Source organism: Natator depressus, chromosome 2, assembly GCF_965152275.1.
Source record: "Natator depressus isolate rNatDep1 chromosome 2, rNatDep2.hap1, whole genome shotgun sequence".
Classification (NCBI taxonomy): Eukaryota; Metazoa; Chordata; order Testudines; family Cheloniidae; genus Natator; species Natator depressus.
Genome location: NC_134235.1, coordinates 1457205 through 1466116, shown reverse-complemented (window position 1 = coordinate 1466116; position 8912 = coordinate 1457205).

Genomic DNA, 8912 nt, shown 5'->3' with positions numbered 1-8912 from the left:
GATCAGAGCGGCGCTGCATTTGTACCAACCGCGGTTTTCCAACTGGCCTGGGCTCACTAACCCGGCTGTGCACCAGGTGGAGAGGGGAGCCGGCCCTTCCATCAGGTGTTCGCCATTCAAGGTGTGACGTTGCACTCCATATAATTTTATGAAAATATGCTAATGAGTGTGAATATGAGGTAACTGGAATATGCTTCACGTAAAAGGTCTCTAGTAAGGGATCATTACAAAGCCTATAATCTACTGAGTGTGGTCATCCTATCTGTATGAATGTATCATTCTCGTATCTGAAACTAGGAATATGAAATATACCTCTGAGGGCCTATTGTAACTGCAAAGTGTGGGCTATGAATGGTGGTTTGGAATCTTGATGGCTCCCATCAGCCAGAACAATGGTCTGTGGGTGGCTCTGTTTGCAGACAGGCCTTCCTGTGGGTCAGACTGGGAGGAATGGAGGCTTGGGGTCTCACAGTGACATGTGACCATGTCACCTGACCTGGAATCATCTTTAACCTGGTGCTTTTCCATTGAGAAGGAGGGGCTGGGAACCCAGAGAGGGACAAAGGGTTCCTGTCTTGTGCCAAAGCTATAAAAGGGGGTGGAACAGAACAAAAGGGGGCTACAATCATGAGAAATCCCCTAGCTACCACCTGAGCTGGAACAAGGGCTGAACTAGGGAAAGGATGGACCCAGACTAGGAAGGCGTCCAGTCTGTGATAGAAGTTTATTGAAACATCTCTGAGGGTGAGATTTTATCTGTATTCAGTTTTCTTATGGGTATGTCTACACTACGAAATTAGGTCAAATTTATAGAAGTCGTTTTTTTAGAAATCATTTTTATACAGTCGATTGTGTGTGTCCTCACACAAAATGCTCTAAGTGCATTAACTCGGCGGAGTGCTTCCACAGTACCGAGGCTAGCGTCGACTTCAGGAGCGTTGCACTGTGGGTAGCTATCCCACAGTTCCCGCAGTCTCCGCTGCCCATTGGAATTCTGGGTTGAGATCCCAATGCCTGATGGGGCAAAAAACATTGTCGCGGGTGGTTCTGGGTACATGTCGTCAGGCCCCCGTTCCCTCCCTCCCTCCGTGAAAGCAACGGCAGACAATCGTTTCGCGCCTTTTTTCCTGGGTTACCCATGCAGATGCCGTACCACGGCAAGCATGGAGCCCGCTCAGCTCACTGTCACCGTACGTCTCCTGGGTGCTGGCAGACGCGGTACTGCATTGCTACATAGCAGCAGCAACCCATTGCCTTGTGGCAGCAGACAGTGCAATAGGCCTGATAACCATCGTCATCATGTCCTAAGTGCTCCTGGCCGCCTCGGTAAGGTCGGTCAGGAGCGCCTGGGCAGACATGGGTACAGGGACATAAATAGGAGTGACTCGACCAGGTCATTCTCGTTAGTCCTGCCGGCAGTCGGATTGCACCGTCTTCTGCCAAGCAGCCAGGAGATGAGGATGGCTAGCAGTCCTACTGCACCGTCTGCTGCCAGCCTAAGATGTAAAAGATAGATGGAGTGGATCAAAACAAGAAATAGACCAGATTTGTTTTGTATTCATTTCCTCCCTCTCTCCCTTCCTCTCTGAAATCAACGGCCAACAATCGTTTCGGTGAGGTCTGTCAGGGGCACCTTGAAAAGTTTAATGCGGATTCAGTCCTACCTGGAATACCAGGGGGAGGGATAGCTTAGTGGGTTGAGCATTGGTGTGCTAAACCCAGGGTTTTGAGTTCAATCCTTGAGGGGGCCATTCTGTGTGACAGTTTTTTTTGTTTCTCCTTGATGTAAAGCCACCCCCTTTGTTGATTTTAATTCTCTGTAAGCCATGTCGTCAGTCGCCCCTCCCTCCATCAGAGCAACGGCAGACAATCATTCCGTGCCTTTTTTCTGTGCAGACGCCATTCCACGGCAAGCATGGAGCCCGCTCAGATCACTTTGGCAATTAGGAGCACATTACACCACACGCATTATCCAGCAGTATATGCAGCACCAGAACCTGCTGAAGCGAAACCGGGTGAGTAGGCGACGTCAGCGCGGTGACGAGAGTGATGAGGACATGGACACAGACTTCTCTCAAAGCACGGGCCCTGGCAATGTGGGCATCATGGTGCTAACGGGGCAGGTTCATGCCGTGGAATGCCGATTCTGGGCTCGGGAAACAAGCACAGACTGGTGGGACCACATAGTGTTGCAGGTCTGGGACGATTCCCAGTGGCTGTGAAACTTTTGCATGCGTAAGGGCACTTTCATGGAACTTTGTGACTTGCTTTCCCCTGCCCTGAAGCGCATGAATACCAAGATGAGAGCAGCCCTCACAGTTGAGAAGCGAGTGGCGATAGCCCTTTGGAAGCTTGCAATGCCAGACGGCTACGGGTCAGTCGGGAATCAATTTGGAGTGGGCAAATCTACTGTGGGGGCTGCTGTGATGCAAGTAGCCAATGCAATCAAAGATCTGCTGATATCAAGGGTAGTGAGTCTTGGAAACGTTCAGGTCACAGTGGATGGCTTTGCTGCAATGGGATTCCCTAACTGTGGTGGGGCCATAGACGGAACCCATATCCCTATCTTGGCACCGGAGCACGAAGCCGGCGAGTACATAAACCGCAAGGGGTACTTTTCAATAGTGCTGCAAGCCCTGGTGGATCACAAGGGACGTTTCACCAACATCAACGTGGGATGGCCGGGAAAGGTACATGACACTCACATCTTCAGGAACTCTGGTCTGTTTCAAAAGCTGCAGGAAGGGACTTTATTCCCAGACCAGAAAATAACTGTTGGGGATGTTGAAATGCCTATAGTTATCCTTGGGGACCCAGCCTACCCCTTAATGCCATGGCTCATGAAGCCGTACACAGGCAGCCTGGACAGTAGTCAGGACCTGTTCAACTACAGGCTGAGCAAGTGCAGAATGGTGGTAGAATGTGCATTTGGACGTTTAAAGGCGCACTGGCGCAGTTTACTGACTCGCTTAGACCTCAGCGAAACCAATATTCCCACTGTTATTATTGCTTGCTGTGTGCTCCACAATATCTGTGAGAGTAAGGGGGAGACGTTTATGGCGGGGTGGGAGGTTGAGGCAAATCGCCTGGCCGCTGGTTATGCACAGCCAGACACCAGGGTGGTTAGAAGAGCACAGGAGGGTGCGCTGCGCATCAGAGAAGCTTTGAAAACCAGTTTCATGACTGGCCAGGCTACGGTGTGAAAGTTCTGTTTGTTTCTCCTTGATGAACCTCCCCCCCCCCCCCCCGGTTCACTCTACTTCCCTCCCCTTGCCCCTTCGATCACCGCTTGCAGAGGCAATAAAGTCATTGTTGCTTCATATTCATGCATTCTTTATTAATTCATCACACAAATAGGGGGATAACTGCCAAGGTAGCCCGGGAGGGGTGGTGAAGGAGGGAAGGACAAGGCCACACTGCACTTTAAAACTTAAAAAAATTTAAAAACTTATTGAATGCCAGCCTTCTGTTGCTTGGGCAATCCTCTGGGGTGGAGTGGCTGGTTGGCCGGAGGCCCCCCCACCGTGTTCTTGGGCGTCTGGGTGAGGCAGCTATGGAACTTGGGGAGGAGGGCGGTTGGTAACACAGGGGCCATAGCAGTGGTCTGTGCTCCTGCTGCCTTTGCTGCAGCTCAACCATACACTGGAGCATACTGTTTTGATCCTCCAGCAGCCTCAGCATTGAATCCTGCCTCCTCTCATGACGCTGCCGCCACCTTTCAGCTTCAGCCCTCTCTTCAGCCCGCCACTTACTCTCTTCAGCCCGCCCCCTCTTCTCCCGGTCATTTTGTGCTTTCCTGCACTCTGACATTGTCTGCCTCCACGCATTCGTCTGTGCTCTGTCAGTGTGGGAGGACAGCATGAGCTCAGAGAACATTTCATCACGAGTGCGTTTTTTTCGCCTTCTAATCTTCGCTAGCCTCTGGGAAGGAGAAGATCCTGTGATCCTTGAAACACATGCAGCTGGTGGAGGAAAAAAAGGGACAGTGGTATTTAAAAAGACACATTTTCTAGAACAATGGGTACACTCTTTCACAGTAAACCTTGCTGTTAACATTACATACACAGCACATATGCTTTCATTACAAGGTTGCATTTTGCCTCCCCCCACCACGTGGCTAACCCCTCCCCGCACCGTGTGGCTAACAGCAGGGAACATTTCTGGTCAGCCACCGGCAAACAGCCCAGCAGGAACGGGCACCTCTGAGTGTCCCCTGAAGAAAAGCACCCTATTTCAACCAGGTGACCATGAATGATATCACTCTCCTGAGGATAACACAGAGAGATGAAGAACGGATGTTGTTTGAACGCCAGCAAACATACATTGCAATGCTTTGTTCTGCAGTGATTCCTGACTACATGCTACTGGCCTGGCGTGGTAAAGTGTCCTACCATGGTGGACGGAATAAGGCTGCCCTCCCCAGAAACCTTTTGCAAAGACTTTGGGAGTACATCCAGGAGAGCTTTATGGAGATGTCCCTGGAGAATTTCCGCTCAATCCCCAGACACATTAACAGACGTTTCCAGTAACTGTCCTGGCGGCAAATGCCAGGGCAAATTTATCACTAAACACGCTTGCTTTTAAACCATGTATACTATTTTAAAAGGTACACTCACCAGAGGTCCCTTCTCCTCCTGGCGTGTCTGGGAGGCAGCCTTGGGTGGGTTCGGGGGTACAGGCTCCAGGTCCAGGGTGAGAAACAGTTCCTGGCTGTTGGGAAAACCAGTTTCTCCGCTTGCTTGCTGTGAGCTCTCTACCATCTCCTCCTCCTCATCTTCCTCGTCCCCAAAACCTGCTTCCGTGTTGCTTCCCACACCATTGATGGAGTCAAAGCACAGCGTTGGAGTAGTGGTGGCTGAACCCCCTAAAATGGCATGCAGCTCATCATAGAAACGGCATATTTGGGGCTCTGACCCGGAGCAGCCAGTTGCCTCTCTGGTTTTCTGGTAGGCTTGCCTCAGCTCCTTAAGTTTCAAGCGGCACTGCTTCGGGTCCCTGTTATGGCCTCTGTCCTTCATGCCCTGGGAGATTTTGACAAATGTTTTGGCATTTCAAAAGCTGGAACGGAGTTCTGGTAGCATGGATTCCTCTTCCCATACAGCGATCAGATCCCGTACCTCCCGTTAGGTCCATGCTGGCGCTCTTTTGCGATTCTGGGACTTCATCATGGTCACCTCTGCTGATGAGCTCTGCACTCACCTGCAGCTTGCCACGCTGGCCAAATAGGAAATGAGATTCAAAAGTTCACGGGCCTTGTCCTGTCTACCTGGCCAGTGCATCTGAGTTGAGAGCGCTGTCCAGAGCGGTCACAATGGAGCACTCTGGGATAGCTCCCGGAGGCCAATACCATCGAATTGCATCCACACGACCCCAGATTTGACCCAAGGCCGATTTCAGCGCTAATTCCCTTGTCGGGCGTGGGGTAAGGAAATTGATTTTAAGAGCACTTAAGTCGAAAAAAAGGGCTTCGTCGTGTGGATGGGTGCAGGGTTAAATCGATTTAACGCTGCTAAATTCGACCTCAACTCCTAGTGTAGACAGGGTTTACTGTATTAGGCATAGACTTGCGTGTTCTGTTTTATTTTGCTGGGTAATTCACTTTGTTCTGTCTGTTATCACTTGAAACCATTAAATCCTACTTTTTGTATTTAATAAAATCACTTTTTACTTATTAATTAACCCAGAGTAAGTGATTAATACCTGGGGGAGCAAACAGCTGTGCATCTCTCTCTATCAGTGTTATAGAGGGTGAACAATCTATGAGTTTACCCTGTATACGCTTTATACAAAGTAAAACGGATTTATTTGGGGTTTGGATCCCATTGGGAGTTGGGCATCTGAGTGTTAAAGACAGGAACGTTTCTTAAACTGTTTTCAGTTAAGCCTGCAGCTGTTGGGGGAAAATGCAAAGTTGGGATGGCTGAGGTGTCATACCCCAGGGTACTACCAGAGGTTTGTGTCCCACTTTAGCTCCCTGGCAGCTCCCCTCATGGAGCTTTGTAGGAAGGGAAAGCTGGACAAGCTGGTCTGGACGGAGCAGTGCCAGAGGTCTCTCTGTGCGCTAAAGGGGGCACTTATCCAAAGCCCGGTGCTGGTAAACCTGGATTTTAATAAACCCTTCCTGGTGTTCACCGATGCCTCAGACACTGGGCTGGGTGCGGTGCTGATGCAAACCGATACTAAGGGGGAGAGACACCCCACTGTACTTGAGCAAGAAGCTGCTGCCCCGGGAGCAGCACTACGCGGCCACAGAGAAGGAACGCCTGGCCATGGCGTGGACCCTTAAAAAGCTGCAGCCATATCTTTTTGACAGGTCTCAGAGTAGCAGCCATGTTAGTCTGTATTCGCAAAAAGAAAAGGAGGACTTGTGGCACCTTAGAGACTAATCAATTTATTTGAGAATAAGCTTTCGTGAGCTACAGCTCACTTCATCGGATGCATCGGGGCAGGGGCCCTGAATTTTCCCAGGTCACTGGCCAAGTGACCCCGCTCGGTTCAGACTCGAAGGGGGGAGAGGTGTGACGAAGCAGGGGGGTTTCTTGTTTTTCCAATGGTTTGCAGGCAGAGGGGGTGGGACCCAGTTTCCCTGGGTGTTACTGGTTTAACGAGGTGGTGGGAGACGGAGTTTGTTGTTTCAGAGGGCCAGTGAATGGCTTGGAGAATGGATAGCCCAGCGACTGGTGACCGGGAGGCCTGGCTGCGGAGAGAGGACTCCGGTGACCAGACCAGCCGGTTCTAGCCAGAGGGGAAACAAAGGGCAGATGAGAGGAGAGGCTGAGGGGGAGAGGAGGCCCAGCCGGCCTGTTTACCTGGGGCAGAAGATAAAGGACAGAAGTGGGATTTGGGGGACGGGGATAATCAGATGCCCAGCTGGAAGAGGGGCTTCTGGACTGTGGGGGGAAGAGGGCAACCAGAGCCCATGTGGATGTGGGACAGCCATAGATGTGCTTTGCTGAGGGAGGCCAGGCAAGTTTCCTGTGCTGGGTTCAGACGTTCAATAAACCTTCCTGTTTTATGCTGGCTGAGAGTCACTCCAGTCTAGAGATCGGGGTTGCATCATTCCCTCTGGGAGTGGAGGCCATGGGGGTCCAGAGTGAGGGGACACCTTGAGGGGGGCCATTGAGAGAGCCAGGTGGTGCAGTCCGGGGAGATGGAAGGGTCAAAGGGCCTAACCCCACAGAGCGAGTGCAACCCTCGAGAAGGGCTGTCAGACTGAAGGGGGTTACTCCCAGGGGCCTTACAGAGCCGAGAGGGCACAGATCCTGTGAGTCTGTGAGAGCCAGTTACTGTTCCCTCCCCCCCCCACACACAGAGTAACAGAAAATGTGGAAATAGCAGAAGTCCTAAATGACTTTTTTGTTTCAGTTTTCACCAAGAAGGTTGGTGGTGACTGGACGTCTAGCACAGTGAATGCCAGTGAAAATGAGGTAGGATCAGAGGCTAAAATAGGGAAAGGTCAAGTTAAAAATTATTTAGACAAGCTAGAGATTTTCAAGTCACCAGGGCCTGATGAAATGCATCCTAGAATACTCAAGGAGCTGACAGAGGAGATAGCTGAGCCATTAGCGATTATCTTCTAAAAGTCCTGGAAGACGGGAGAGATTCCAGAGGACTGGAAAAGGGCAAATATAGTGCCCATCTATAAAAAGGGGAAGAAGGACAACCCAGGGAATTACAGACCCAGAAACTTCTGTACCCAGAAAGATAATGGAGCAAATAATTAAGCAATCAATGTGCGAACACCTAGAAGATAATGAGGTGATAAGTAACAGTCAGCATAGATTTGTCAAGAACAAATTACGTCAAACCAACCTGATAGCTTTCTGTGACAGGGTAACAAGCCTGGTGGATAAGGGGGAAGTGGTAGATGTGGTATACCTTTACTTTAGAAAGGCTTTTGATACTGTCTCGCACGACCTTCTCATAAACAAACTAGGGAAATGCAATCTAGATGGAGCTACTATAAGGTGGGTGCATAACTAGCTGGAAAACTGTTCCCAGAGAGGAGTTATCAATGGTTCACAGTCATGCTGGAAGGGCATAATAAGTGGTGTCCCTCAGTGATCAGTTCTGGGTCCAGTTCTGTTTAATATCTTCATCAGTGATTTAGATAATGGCATAGAGAGTACACTTGTAAAGCCTGTGGACAATACCAAGCTGGGAAGGATTACAAGTGCTCTGGATTCAAAATGATCTGGACAAACTGGAGAAATGGTCTGAAGTAAATAGGATGAAATTCAATAAGGACAAATGCAAAGTACGCCACTTAGGAAGGAGCAATCAGTTGCACACATACAAAATGGGAAATGACGGCCTAGGAAGGAGCACTGCAGAAAGGGATCTGGGGGTCATAGTGGATCACAAGCTAAATATGAGTCAACAGTGTAACGCTGTTGCAAAAAAAGCGAACGTCATACTGGGCGGTATTAGCAGGAGTGTTGTAAGCATGACAGGAGAAGTAATTCTTCTGCTCTACTGTGCCCTGATTAGGCCTCAGCTGGAGTATTGTGGCCAGTTCTGGGCGCCACATTTCAGGAAAGATGTGGACCAACTGGAGAGAGTCCAGAGAAGAGCAACAAAAATGATAAAAGGGCTAGAAAACCTGACCTGTGAGGGAAGATTGAAAACACTGGGCTTGTTTAGTCTGGAGAAGAGAAGACAGAGGGGACGTAACAAGTTTTCTAGTACATAAAAGGTGTTACAAGGAGAAAGGAGAAATTTTTTTTTCTTGTTTACTTCTGAGGCTAGAACAAGCAGCAATGGTCTTAAATTGCAGCAAGGGAGGGTTAGGTTGGACCTTAGGAAAAAATTCCCAGCTGTCAGGGTGGTTAGGCACTGGAATAAATTGCCTAGGGAAGCTGTGGAATCTCCGTCATTGGAGATGTTTAAGAGCAGGTTAGACAAACCCCCTG